The sequence below is a fragment of the Sturnira hondurensis genome, unplaced genomic scaffold (assembly GCF_014824575.4).
Source record: "Sturnira hondurensis isolate 20B ecotype Veracruz unplaced genomic scaffold, ASM1482457v3 Scaffold0019006, whole genome shotgun sequence".
Lineage (NCBI taxonomy): Eukaryota > Metazoa > Chordata > Mammalia > Chiroptera > Phyllostomidae > Sturnira > Sturnira hondurensis.
Genome location: NW_028091637.1, coordinates 3362893 through 3378375, shown reverse-complemented (window position 1 = coordinate 3378375; position 15483 = coordinate 3362893). Strand labels below are relative to the sequence as shown.

The window sequence follows — 15483 nt, the reverse complement described above, 5'->3', positions numbered from 1 at the left end:
CCCTCCTTACACCTTAAAGGTGTAAATCAAAAGGGCTCAAGTGTACTCCAACAAGATGCAGATATTTTTCACAACCAGGCAAGGGGATTATCTACCGAAGTCATCAAAACATAAAAGTCTTGAAGTGGGCTCACTGAACATAAATTATATTGTGGTAAACTAGATAAAAATTTACCTACACATAAACAAAATAAAGTTTGGATTTAATTCTCCAAAATTTATTAGGTATCAGTTTGTTCTGACCATTCTAAGAACCAACATAAAACAAAAGCAGAAAAATACCCTAACATTTCCTTTCGAGAAACATAAGTTTCAAAGTTCTTCCATATATTTTCAGGAAAGGTAACACTGTCCCCATTTAAAAGACGGGGAAACAGATTCAGGAGGTTAAGTGGTATGTCCATACAAAATGCCAAAGCTAGGAGTCACACACAGTCCTGGCCGGTGCAGCCCGGGCATCCCTGCAGTGACGGTCTTTCCACTACAGCCAGGGACCTTCCAACAAAGTCTCTCCAATGGACTCACTGCCAACTGTGCTTAATCACATTGACTAATCTGCCTTTCCTACCTTTTTGTTTCATTTCTCTTTCACATTTGGATAGAAGCTGGACTTAAAGAGGAAAAGAAAGTCCTGTGATCTGCCAAAAGGTATCAAAATTTCTCAAAACAAAAACTGACTGCCCTGGCTGGTGTGGCGAGTTGATTGGGCGGCGGCGTCCTGCAAACCGAAGGGCCGCGGGTTCCATCCCTGGTAGGGGCCTGTACCAAAGGCAACCAGTTGACGCCTCTCTCGCACATAGATGTTTTCCTCCCTCTTTCTTCCCCTCTCTCTAAACCCTATCTTCCTGTCTCTCTAAAAACAATGAGAAAAGGGTCCTTGGATAAAGATTTTAAAAATCGATTCACTTTATTTGTAGAAATGAATGAACTGAAAACACATACCACACAGAGTTCTTAGTGTGGAGGAGAGGGGATTTCCATAATAATGTGGCAACTACTAAAATGATGAGAATCCCCTGCTTAATGAAAACCAAAGATGGTTTGGGGAAACAAGGATCATTGTAGTGAGTTACAGTCCAAATGTTATGCTCCTAAATTGCAAAGAGAAGAAGAAATAAACAGTTCTTTTTTTAAGGAGGAAAAAAAGCTAAAAAGAATTAGGTATAAAAACGTGACACCCTGCCCTCTGTGACAGCATGGATGGACCTGGAGAACATTAAACTAGGTGAAATAATTCAGTCAGAGAAAAACAAATACCACATGATTCCACGTACATGTGGACTCTAATGAACAAACTAAACTAACAGGCAAAACAGGGGCAGACTCAGAGCAGATGACAGCTATGGGGCATGACATGGACAAGGACAACAGTGTGGGGTTGGGGGCATGGGTGGGTAATAAGAAGGATAAATGGTTAATGGGGGGATAAAAAATAAAAACCAAGAACCCCAAACCCTAAAACCCATGACACTTACTCCCCAGCTCAGGAACTAGTTTGGTCCCAGACACAGCCCAGGAATTCAGACCCACTCCAAGTCTAGTTCACAGTGACACCGGGAGGTCCAGCAATCACTGGAATGACCTGCACTGAAATGGAGGTCAACCCCTGCCTGAGGATACAATATCACCCACTGCTCAGTGCTCTGTGAAGCTGAGGCCTCTACAACCTCTTTGTTCCCTCCCTCTCCATTGCAGGAGCTGCAACTCAGAAGCACCAGGAAATCACAGGGTCAGGAGGTGAGGAGAGCTATTTACTGCCCCTGGAGAGAGTCACTCCTTTCTTTCTTGGCCCCAGCTGGCCAGGAGAGACAGGGGAAGGCTGTTTATATTTGCAAAGAGCTGAGAGACAAGGCTATGCTCTGTATGTCAAAAACAGGGCTAAGCTTGGAGGGGACGGTCTGGCTTCTTTCTTACTGCTCAATCTCATTGGCAAGCCTCTGTCCTGCCGTCTGCACACATCATTCTAGCAGAGCAGCAGGCAACAGCTTGAACAAAGCTGAGCACTGCAGCAGCTGCTAAAGAGGCCTAAATTGGAGCATTCACTTGTGACACTTCAAAGCTGCCCAAGTCAAACAAGTCTAGTACTGGGACCAGTACGCAGACACACAGGACTTTCGCCAGTCGCTACTGACCAGCCACCATTCTGGCTTGCAAATTAATACATGCAATTCACATGCTACCTCATGTTAGTATCACTTGCTTCCTAAAATGACTATGTCATTTAATATTAATACCCAAGGGAGGACAAGCCATTATCCCCAAACATAAAAGGGCCCTGTATAAAAATGCCAGCTAGTAGTTCCAATCTTGTATGAAGATACACTCTCAGAGAACTAACTGCTAAGGTATACGCTGGTTCAAGAAAGGTTCTATAGAAAAGGCCAAGGAGCAAGGAAAGTTCAGATTAGGGGCGACGGAGGCAGCTGCTCCAAGCCTAAAGTGAGCGGTGTGGCTTAGGGGTACAAAATGTGACCAGGAGGTCCACATACTGGGTTGGCCAAAAAGACCATTTAAATCTATTTTTTGGAAGTAACTTTATTGATTTGGATATTTTGAGTATGTCAGATATTTCCTGCTAAACATCTTCCAATGGATAAGAAAGACTCAGAGCAAAGAATTATTTGCCCATAATGTCAATAGCACCAAGGAACTTCGCAAACTACTTTTGACACATTTGATCAGTCACGGCACCTTCTCCCTACACTGCCCAAATCCTTTTTTGTGTTTCAGTTGTATTATCTTTCTTGAAATAATAAAACACAATATGCCAAAAATGTTATATATTTTCTTCCATCTTCAACATTAAAATACTTGCAAAAAAATTCACCAATTTTGGTAAGGTTGTTTTTTTAAATGCATGCTGATATGACAGCTGTCACATTATAATCTAAGAAAATCTTTTCGAATGAAGTTAGAGACAACTCAGCACTACTAGAGACATTTTTTTTTTTGGTACAGAAAAAACTAAACAAACTTTTTGGCCACCCAATACATGACTGGAAAGTAAGGATGAAGAATAAAAGGCTACAAAAAATCAGTTAAGTAGGAATTTTTTAATCTCTTACTTTTTTCTTTCTTAAAAAAATAAGTGTTGGACAGTGGGGGGGTTGCTATCTCAGAACATATGCATAAAGGTGGCAGACTGAACCCATACACCATCTTTCATTCGTTCTCTAAACACTAACATGACAGTGAAGGGATTTTTTCAAAGGCATGAATGTACAAAGACGGGGACAGCATGGACAGCAGTTTGGAAGCTAGAAGGCAAATGGACAAGTGGTAAAGGACTTGACATGTCCAAGGAGGCTGAGTCCCACAATGGCCGTGAAGAAAGCCAGGATCAATCCCAGGCACACCCGATAATCTCCTAAATGTGTTCGGAATTTCGGATGCGTAGGGTAGTTGAGAATGAAGCAAGGAAAGACTCCAAGGGAGTGGGTAAGTGTATATAAGCAGCAAATTCCAAGACCCTCTGTGACAAGCAGAATTTTAAGATGAGCAGTACAATCTCCTCCTCCTAGTGTCACACCCTGTCTGAGCGGCTCCATAAGCGTCTGGGCAGAATCTGTACCTCCCTTCTCACCACCAGAATGAGACCACACTGGTGGGCTACCACTCACTAGACGGTTTCTACTAAAGGTCATGTTATATAAGAGTCTTACTGACTGCAGAACAAGACTCTTTTAGCCTTGAAGGAGCAACCCCCTATATGATGTAAACTGCTATGACGTAACTGCAGATGGCCTGTGGGAGCTGTTGACTTCAGTTCTACAGCTGCAAGGAACTGGAAACTCTATGTCACAACTCTTCAAGCTTGGAAGAGAACCCTGAGTGACAGATGAGCACACAGGCCAGCTGATTCCTTGACTGCAGCCTTGAGAGACCCTGAGCAGAGGACCAAGCTAAGCTATGACCTGACTCATGACCCAGGTTAAATGTAGACACTAAATATGCGTATTGCTTGTGAGCTGCTCAAGTTGCAGTAATTTGTTGCACAGCAATAGAAATCCTGCCAGACTGAGGTTTACTTTCTGCAAAGGTTAAAGCAGAGGGTCTGAGCCAGGGGACATTAATATGGATGAGGGCAGAGGTGCTGTGCTGGAAATGAGCTTATGCTCGCCAGACAAAAAGGTCCCCAGTTTGCTCCCTCGGCTCCCAGAACACAGCCTGGCCTTGACCCTCCAGGCAGTCTCCTTGGGGGAGTACGGGCAGCTCAGAGGAAAGGCCTCAGGACACTGACAGTAAAGGCTCCCTAACTGTGTAACAGATAACCAGGAACACAGCTCCTCTCTAACATCACAAACAAAATGAGCTAGAAGATGGCCAATTAGAGAAAGTAAAAACTACCAAAAAATTTCCAAATAAGCTTATTAATACCCAGGGAGACTAAATATACTGCACTGATGAAACAAGAACATGACTAAAACAAAATATTCAGAAAAGAAAAGGAAGGTGGGGGTGGAAATACTAAGAGATGATAAAGGCACAAATTTCCAGTTTGGGGAATGTGATGTAAAACACAGTGACTACAGTTAACAATACTGTATTTTGTGTGTGTGTGTGTGTGTGTGTGTGTGTGTATATATATATTCAGATTTTATTTGTTTTTGGAAAGGGGACAGGAAGGAAAGACAGTAACATCAATGTGCAAGAGATACACTGACTGACTACCTCTCACATCCCCCACCCCCGCCCACTGGTGGGGGGCAGGGCGGACTGGCTGGCAACCCAGGCATGTGCCCTGACAGGGAACAGAACCAGTGAAACTTCCCAGGACATCAATTTCCAGGTTGAAAGTACACTGGAGGAAAACAGGTCCATCAATGTACAGGGAGGAAGAAAGAGATAATGTGCAAGGAACTGATCAGCTTGGCTTTGGATTTCAACAACAACATGGGGAGCTGGCACTGCAGCAATGTATTCAAAATAGCATCCAACACAAATTCCATTCCCAGACAGACAAAATCAAGTATGACAGAAACAGAGATCTTTTCAGACATCTGAGGTCTCTAAAAGTCCATTTTCCAAGAATTCTTTCTCAGGAAGTTACCGGGGAACGAACTCTACAAAACAAAGGAGTAAACAGAGAGAGGGATAAAGGAACCAAGGTTCAACGGAGATTAGAGAGAACACGCAAAAAGACATTGTAAAGAAAGCCTAATATTGCTTTGAATTGCCAGCCAAGATGGAGGCATAGGTGGAAACACTGTGCCTCTTTGCACAACCAAGTTTAAAGACAACAAAGTTTTAGTAACAAAAACACAACCAAAACATAGAAAATAGAACTGTACGGAAGTCCGACAACAACGAACCATTCATCCAGACCAGTATGAGGGGATGGAGTCAGTGGCTGGTGGAGCAGGGTCAGGCAGGAAAAAACGGCCAGACCAACTCAGGAGCGCAGGCAGTGGTTGGCAGATCCCAGGTGTCGGGTGGCAACGGGCAGACCCAGTGAAGGTGCAAGGCGGCTGGCTGACCGTGGTCACACAGTTGACGCACAGATAAACCAGGCAAAGGAGTGAGCAGTGAGACAGACCGCGCAGGCTAGGGCCCCAGCGATGGGAATTTAAGTTTAAAAGCACCAATTGGAAAAACTCTCCGGGCTGAGGTGCTAGGAGAAGCTCCCAGGTTCACAGAGAGTTTGTTGGAGAGACCCACAGGGTCCCAGAGGCTGTACAGGCCCACACACCTGGGAGCCAGCACCAGAGGGGCCCAGTTTGCTTGTGGGAAGCAGCAGAGGGGATCGAAATCTGAGAGCAAAACGAACGCCATTGCCCTTCTCTGACCCTGCCCCCACATACAGTGTCACAACCCAGCAACTGGGCCGCCCTGCCCTGGTGAACACCTAAGGCTCCGCCCCTCACACAAAACACTCCAACAGACCAAAATATTATGACTCAAGAAGAAGAACAGCTCAAAGCCCCAGATCCAGTACTTCTAAGCAACCAAGAGATAGCCAACCTAACAGATGCACAGCTCAAAACACTGGTGATCAGGATGCTTGCAGAACTGGTTGATTTTAGTCACAAATTAGAGGAACAAATGAAGGCTAAACTAATTGAAATGAAGGGAAATGCACAGGAAACCAGTAGTGATGGAAAGGAAACTGGGACTCAAATCAAGGAAGTGGGCCAGAAGGAAGGAAAAAATGACCAAATAGAAAAGAATGAAGAAACAAGAATTCAAAAAAATGAGGAGAGGCTTAGGAACCTCCAGGACATCTTTAAACGTTCCCACATCTGAATTATAGGGGTACGAGAATGGGAAGAGGAACAGCAACAAGTGGAAAACTTATTTGAACAAATAATAAAGGAGAACTTCCCCAGTCTGGCAAAGGAAATAGACTTCCAGGAAATCCAGGAAGCTCAGAGAGTCCCAAAGAAGTTGGACCCAAGAAGGAACACACCAAGACACATCATAATTACATTAGGCCAAGATTAAAATGAAGAAGAGAATCCTAGAACCATCAAGAGATAAAGGGACAATCACCTACAAAAGAGTTCCCATCAGAGTGTCAGCAGATTTCTCAAAAGAGACCTTACAGGCCAGAAGGGGCTGGAAAGAAGTACTCCAAGTCATGAAATCCAGAGACCTACATCCAAGATTGCTCTATCCAGCAAAGCTTTCATTTAAGGGCAGATAAAGTGCTTCTCAGATAAGGTCAAATTCAAGGAGTTCATCATCACCAAGCCCTTATTATATGAAATGTTAAAGGGACTTATGTAAGAAAAAGAAGATGAAAAATATGAACAGTAAAAGGACAGCAAACTCACAGTTATTAACAACCACACCTAAAATAAAAGCAAACTAAGAGGACAGCTAGATCAGGAGTGGAAACACAGAAATGGAGATCACATGGAGGGTTAGAAACAGGGGAGTGAGAGGAGGAGAAGGGGGGAGAAGGTACAGAGAATAAGTAGCATAGACAGTAGGTAGAAAATAGACAGCGGGGAGGGCAAGAATAGTATGGGAAATATAGAATCTAAAGAACTTGTGACACATGGACATAAAGTAAAGGGGGGAATGGTGGGGGGGTGTGCAGGGGGAGGAGAATGAAGGGGGAAATAGGAAAACTGTAATGGTATAGTCAATAAAATATATTAAAAAGAAAAAAAGAGAGCCTAATATGAGGGCTGTGTCCAGATTTGGGGTAGTCTGTCCACAATGGAACAGATTGAGTTCCAGGAGAGTGATTTTCAAAAAAATATGAAATTCACATATAATACCTAGTACATTTGATGTCTTTTGAAAAGGTTTAGACAACTGTGAACATATTGAGGTTGAATTGTGATAAATGTGGAAAACTATGGAGTAGGGAGGGAGACAGCAGCGAGAGGAAGAAAAGGAACGAGAAAAATATTAACTCCAAGAGGGAAAAAAAAGTGAGGCAGGAAAAGTGATCACAGTTGGCTACTGAGGTATGTGGTACCCCAATACTACCAACACCTGTGAATAATTCACACGACATAAACAAGGACAGAACAAACAGTAACATAAACAGATAGTATGAGGGGAGGTACCGAAGGGGAAATAACTAATCTTCACCATTCATCGTTATGAATCAAGAATTATTGCCGAAAATTGAAAGAACAAGTACTATGAACATAGCTGCCTAAAAACACGGAGGTGAAGAGCAAAATAATCCAGCCAAAGAGGTGCAAGTAGTTGCCTTTAGACACCAAAATGTGGGAAGGCTGAGAAGAGCTATTTCTTTGTAACAAATCTTAAAGAAATAGCAGATTCTGTCCAGGGGTGTCCAACCTTCTGGTGTCTCTGAGCCACCCTGGAAGAAGAAGAGCTGCCTTGGGTGTACATTAAATACACAAACACTAATGAAAACTAATGAGCAAAAAAAGGGGGGGGGTTTTAAGTAGATTTACGATTTTGTGTTTGGCTGCATTCACAGCCATCCTGGGCCCCATGCAGCCCACAAGCTTCAGGATGGTGTATCCTTTTAATAAAACTAAAAAAGAAAAGATGGAAAGGTAAAACAAAGATAACATCTCAAAGCCTGATGACACAGCTTCTTTTACTAATTTGAGTTCCTCCAAGTACCATAGTATGTGTTAGTTACTTTTCCAAATGATCTTCCACTTGGTTCCCAGAAATCAGGCACAAAATGCTGGCCTGATGTTATAGATTCACTACATATAGCTTAATGCCCATTGTACTACATGTAGTATAATGCAAACTAAAGTGTTAACAAAAAAGGAGTAAACCAGGGACAGACGCGGTATGAAACGTATTCTACGAAGAACTGGGAGGGCTTCACAGTATAATAATATCTAAGTTATGCTTAGAGAGCCCAATAGGTTTTTTCCCAGGGAACAGGTGACCAAAAATGGGGAACTTCTGGTACAGAGATGTGTATCACCCACAGGATTGTAGTTGAAAATGGAACTGAGAAGATTAAATGGGAACAGATCACAGAGGACCCTAAATGCCTACCAATCAATTTAGATTTTAATTTCACTGCCTACAGGAATGAAGAAAAAAAAAGTCTCTGTTCAAGTGGAAAACCCCAAACACTGGAAGCATCAAGCTATTCAAAATAGGAAGCCACACATTCAACCTTCAATGAATGAAGCAGAGAGCTTAGGTGAGAGAAGCTCTGGAGACCTAACAACTGGATTAGAGCAGTCACAGTAAGAGCCAGTGGTCTTTAGGAAACCATGCGTACTCCATGCTAACAAGCCCAACGTGTTAAGTTCTCGGTAAACGAGAGCCTCAGAAGGCATCCACACACACAAGTAAGACGTCTATGGTCACCCCTTGGTGAGCAGAAAGGAACCCGGACGGTCGCTCCTAGGCCTGCCCAGTCCCCCAGCAGCACTGTCAACCAGACTCTTTGCCAACACCTCTGCAAGCACTTCCATGGCATGCTTAACATAGTTAAGCCATTATTTGCTAAATAAACAAAATGTGAGTTTATGAACACAACCTTGTATGTTTATTAACATTTCAGAAAACTGTCAAACTGTGTACTACTCTGATTTTAGTTCCTGAAATACTGATCATTAGTTATAAGCTTACTTGGTAAGTTTGCTGTTATATGCAAATAGTTTAAAAATACAAGATACATCCTATTTTAGGTAATGTCTAGGTTTATTTCAATAAGTTTAAAAATACCAGGTTTAATATTCTTTTAAAAAAACACTACTTAGCCCTGGCTGGTGTAGCTCAGTGGATTGAGACTGGGAAGGCCCGTGAACCAAAGGGTTGCTGGTTCTATTCCCAATCAGGGCACATGCCTGGGTTGCAGGCCAGGTCCCCAGTGGGGGACACATGAGAGGCAACCACACATTGATGTTTCTGTCCCACTCTTTCTCCTCCCCTTCCCCTCTCTCTAAAAATAAATAAATAAAACATTTAAAACAAAACAAAACACTACTTAAATGGGTTGATGGCTTTATTTAAATGGATTTATGCCTTACAGCAAAAAAAGGGGGGGTAGTATATTGAAGGAAATACATTTAAGCGAAACAAATACCTTTAATCAGTTTATCTGACAGCCTGGTTAGGTGGTGCTTCTTTTAAGAAGCGGGGCTCAGAAGTTTAAAGAGTCTCCAACAGGCACACTCAGCAGTACCTGAAATGAGTACTGATGAGGAACCTGGCACTTCCCATTACTATCAGTGAGCCGCACATGCACAAAGCCCTGAGAGAAGGCATACCAACTAAGACATTGCTAAAAAGATGAAATCACAGCAGCCAAGATTTGTTTAACGAAACAAGGCTAGTGAGGTGCAGTCAGCAGCTCCGGAGGAGGAGCAGCTGCAGCGTGCGTTCCAACCCCACAGAAACCTGAGCAGGGCACAGGGCGTTCATCTGCACTTGGCCAAGGTGAAAGAGCCCCGGAGCCAAGGAGCAGGCAGCTGCTAGAGCTGGCTAGCTGGAGAAGGCACAAGCCTGGGAGTTTCGGTCTCAGAGCAGAATGCCTTTCTCCTCAGCAAGAACAGTGCAGAACCACCCTTCGCTTCGAGACACCTTTCACATCTGCTCGGTGCAGAACCTGAACATGAGACATGGATCTGGAGAAGAGCTGCCTCAGAAGGAAGCAAAGGAAAGTTCAGTGGTTCAGCAGCCGGGGCTGCTAGGCATGCACAGTGAGAGTAAAAATAAATCCTGACTGGTTCAGTACCATAAACCAATTAAAAATACCTATTTAGACCTCTGTTCAACATTGTACTAGGTACAAGAGTCACAAAAATGGTAAAAGCTAGTGCTTACTCCCCTAAAACTCCCAGCTAAGAGGAAGGACAAGGAATGATTAAAATATATGGTAAACTGTTAGAAGATGGGTTAGAGGAAGTGAAATGGATGTAAACCTAAGAGAGGGTAGCTTAGAAATAGGCCCAATGTGAAAACCCTGCAGGTAAATGCCCTCTTTCCCCCTCTTGCACATGCGCACACACATGCAAAGACACACACGCACACCAGCTTTTGACCACCAGAAAAGCTCCCTTGCTTTCACCTGGGAGGGGAAGCGTGGAATAGGAACACAAGTATTTAAACAAGTTCCCCAAAATGAACAGCCTCAGTGATGAGAGTCAGCAGTCCTTTCAAGGCCAAGACAAAGTTTTCACCAAATGCTACAGAAAAGGGGGAAAAGGATAAAGTATTTATGTTTTTCATAAATTTTAATGTATTCAAAATAAAAGTTTGCCCTTCATTCTGGTATCAAGTTCTTCATCTATTGTGATAAAAAGAATTATCCTCCCTTTTGTGGAATGCTGATGAGAGTAGATGGTGATTTTGTTTTCAATGTCCTTGTGAGACAAAATAAAATCAGCAGCCTTGTATCAGCCCTCCATGTGCTGAAACTCCAAATTTAGTTCTGTAGTAACAGCTTCTCGATAGCAGTTTCCATAGAGGAAAGGACTGGTCTCGAGCCTGGGGCTCAATGGGCCCAGCACCTCTCAACTGTCCCAGGTCCCCAGCCTCTCAGCAGAGCCTAGATAAGGCCCACCGCCTTACCACTGCCACAGCCCACCTGCACCTCTATCACTCCAGACTCATTCCTGAGAGAAACACAAGCGGGATGCAGTCTCTGTGTACATCTTCAGAAGGTTCACACAGAGCTGCCAGCCCTGTCTCTCTCGCCAGGCCCACACCACACTGACGGGAGATAAGCCCCTGCTCACAAGTGGCAGGTGAAGTGAAGCCCATGTGCCAAACCATCCCCTAAAAGAAGTCAGTGTAACCGTCCTTGGCTGGTACATATCTCCAGTCTGATATGCCCAGGTTTTAGCAAGAGCACTTTAAAAGCATTAAATGTGTTATTTATTAAGGACTTCTCACTTTGTCTCTTGCTCCCACAAAACCTTCACTCTTCTTCTTTCACTTTGGGTCTATAGGTGCTTCTTTCCAATACAAACGTGGTCTTTATCAAATTGCATCAGTGAATCTAACCCTTGATTACAGCAAGTTCAGACTTCACCATGCAAAAAGAAAAACACAACAAACCGTGAGATACTCCTACACATCTCTATCCCTCCAAGCTACTGTCCCGGCTTTCTCTTGCCCTTTGGTGTCAACTTTCTGCTTCTACCTCCACACACACCCTTCCAAGAGTCAATCCCACTTCACCTCAATGTTCTAGAGCTGTTCTCTCGAAGGTCACCAATGACCTTCCAGTCTCAAACAAAACAGCACTTCCCACTTTCTTCATAAGCCCTGCCTTCTTGAAACTTTCTTGCCACCGTGACATTCACGTTCTGATTCTCCTCTCCTCTGAACTCCCCCTTTATAAAGCCTTTTCCCTGCCCATCTGGTAAGGCACAGAGACAAAGCCAACAGCAGCACCTTGTGCAGTGGAACAACACAGAGAGAGAGAGATGCATTTCAGGGAAGGGGTTGCATACATGTGAAGTCCAGAGTAGCTTCAATGGGTGTAAATGGAAGTCAAAGGGCAGAGTCAGAATCTGATACAAATTTAGTAGGAAATATTAGCTTGCCATCTTAAAGGCAAGTTATACGGCATTGGCAACTAAGCAAAATGTCTACCACAAAGCAATGACTTTCAAAGCATACCCCAGATGGAGATCAAAGGAAGGCTTTAATGTTCTAAATGCCTCATTCCCCCAAAATCTGTTCTCAGAATGGGTTACACTGCTTTCAAAAGCTTTAAAAGTACACTTGTGTGATATACAACCCAACACTCAGGGAACTTGCAAATCAAAACAGAGTTCAAGTTCAATATCAACCCTCAGTTTCCTCATCTGGAAGGTGTGGCTAATGACATCCTACATTCCACCACACTGCACTGAACATTGAGAAGTAGGGAGAGTACTATAAACTGGCTTTGAGCTTAAAGCATTTGTTAAACCCACACAATTATTTTGAAAACAGTAAGTGCTACAATCTTCATAGAAATAATGACTGCTTACTTGAGTATCAAAAACAGGTGTCACAAAAAAATCTAAGGATACATTTTGGTTTTCCAATAATCAAGTTAATCTTTTCACTTTAAAGGTCAAAATTAAAATAGTAAAATTCCATATAATTAATGAAGGTATTATACTGAAGTCAGGTAATACAAAAATTTTCTTACATCATTACATCATCATGATTTCTTAAATCATCTAACTACCTCAATGGATGCAGAAAAAGCACTTGGCAAAACTCAACATTCATTTATGATATAAACGCTCAACAAAGTGGGTACAGAGGAAACATACCTCAATAATGAAAGCCGTATACGGCAAACCCACAGTGAATATCATAATTAACAGTGAAAAGCTAAAAGCTTTTCCTCTAAGAACAGGACAGGAGGATTGTATATCAATTAAGATATACATTAATTTAATAAAATCTAAAACATAAACTAGTAAGAATGGTGGTGATGCTTCTTGCAGAGGTTACATTTCTGTGCCCCTTGCTTAGCCAGATAAGGAAAAAGATGTTCTAGAGACCTACCTTCTTCAGCCCCCAGACTACTCAACGGATGCTTCAATCTGACCACTACACAATGAACTCTGTGTTTCTAAAATAATTGCTCTGTGAATCTCTAAGTTGAAAAATATTCCTCATTTAATTTCAAATCTATAGTCTCACAAAACAGTTACTCCAAATTAATAAAAATTATACTGGAAAGTCCAAACCTGTTCAGGGAATAATCTGCTTCATAAATGTGAAGTCTCTATTAAGCATATGCCTCTCCATAAAATAGAATCCAGCTGGTCACATGAAAAATTAATCCATATGTTCATTAAAAGCAGACATTTAAAGATATACCTCTCAGTTATTTCTTACTTAACCACTGGACTTCAATTTTCCAAATTACAACTGATACCTCAGAAATACAAGGGATCTTAAGAGACTACTATAAACAATCATATGCCAACAAATTGGACAACCTAGAAGAAATGGATACACTGCTAGAAACATACAATCTTCCAAGCCTGAATCAAGAAGAAATACTAAATCTGGAAGACCAATTACTAGCAAGGAGAGTGAATGGGAAATCAAAAATCTCCCAACAAACAGAACTTCAAGACCAGACAGGCTTACTGGTGAATTCCACCAAACATTCACAGAAGATTTAATACCTATGCTTCTCAACTCCTCCAAAAAACCAAAGAGGCGGGAATATTTCCAAACTCATTTTACAAAGCCAGCATTAACATGATACCAAATCCAGACAAGGTCACCACAAAAAAGAAAGTTCTAGGCCAATATGCATGATAAACATAAATGCAAAAATCCTCAATAAAATACAAGTTAAGCAATCCATTAAAAGGATCATACACCAGGATCAAGTGGATTTATTTCAGGATGAAAGCAAGGATGGTTCAACATCTGCAAACCAAGAGATGTGTTATACCACATTAACAAAATAAAGAACACAAAAAATCATCTAACTACCTCAATGGATGCAGAAAAAGCACTTGGCAAAACTCAATATTCATTTATGATATAAACGCTCAACAAAGTGGGTACAGAGGAAACATACCTCAATAATGAAAGCCGTATACGGCAAACCCACAGTGAATATCATAATTAACAGTGAAAAGCTGAAAGCTTTTCCTCTAAGAACAGGACAGGAGGATTCCTACTTTTGCCACTTCTATTCAACTCAGTATTGGAAGTCATAGACAGCAATTAGACAAGAAAAAAAAAGGCATCTACATTTGAAAGTACTAAAACTCACTATTTGCAGATGACATAATATATATAGAAAACCCTAAAGACTCCACCAAAAACTCTCAGAATAAAAACATTCAAGTGAAGTTGCAGGATACAAAATTAATATACACAGATCTGTTATGTTTCTATATTCTATAAGTAGTTACAAGAAAACAATCCGATTTACAATTGCTCAAAAAGAATAAAATACCTAAGAATAGATTTAACCAAAGTGGTAAAAGAGCTGTGCACTGAAAACTACAAGACACCAATAAAAGGAACTGAAGACACCAATGGGAAGACATCCCATTCTCATGGATTAGAAGAATTAATGTTAAAATGTGCAAAGCATCTATATATTCAATGCAATCCCTATCAAAATACCAATGTCACTTTTCAAAGAACTAGAACAACTAACCCTAAAATTTATATGAAACTATGAAAGACCCTGAATAGCCAGAAAGATCTTGAAAAAGAGCAAAGTTGGGGTTCTCATGTGCCCTGATTTCAAACTCTACTAAAAGCTATAGTGATCAAAACAGTATGGCACTGGCAATAAAAAGACACACAGAGATCAATGGAACAGAATGAAGAGCCCAGAAATAAACCCATATATATATATATATATATATATATATATATATATATATGGTTGTTTAATTTACATATTAATACCACTAGCTATTTAGAAAAATGCAATGCAAAATCACAATGAAATTATCACTTCACACCCACTAAGTTGACTATAATAAAACACAGATGATAATCTGTGCTGGCTAGACGGGACTGTAAAATAGGGCGGACAATTTGGAAAACAGTTTTTGCAATTCCTCAAAATGTTAAACACTCAGTTAACCACTTGATCCATCGATTCCACTTGTAGGTACATATCCAAGAGAAATCAAGTGCATATCCACACAAAAACTTCACTTGAATGTTCATAGCAACATTATTAATAATAGCCAAAAGTAGAAACATCCCACAGACCCATTAAATGATGAATGGATGAACAAATATGGTATACCCCTACAGTGGAATTATTATTCAGACATAAAGAGGAATTAAGTACTGGTACATGCTAGAAATTGGATGAACCTTGACAAACGGTGCTAAGTAAAAGATGCCAGTCAAAACACCAAAAGGGCATTCACAGCACTCCACTACTTACTAAAGCTTACCAACACCTTCTCCTCTGGCTCCAGCTAATGCTGCCCTCTCTTCCCTTAAATGTCCTCTCCATTTTGGCCCTCTGGCTAAGACCTTACCCAAGCTCCCTACATTTGTCTACAAAGTTCTCCCTGACTCTACTCTGATTCTCCCAGAGCTGACCAGCCAGGGCAGTTACTGATTATATCA

General features: G+C 41.6%; 1 protein-coding gene across 1 annotated transcript in view; it reads right to left on the bottom strand.

Moving 5' to 3' along the window:
• The window catches only part of UBE2E1 (ubiquitin conjugating enzyme E2 E1), a 71444-nt gene that overhangs the window by 16216 nt on the left and 39745 nt on the right, over positions 1–15483 (bottom strand). The gene's annotated exons all lie outside the window — the stretch shown is intronic.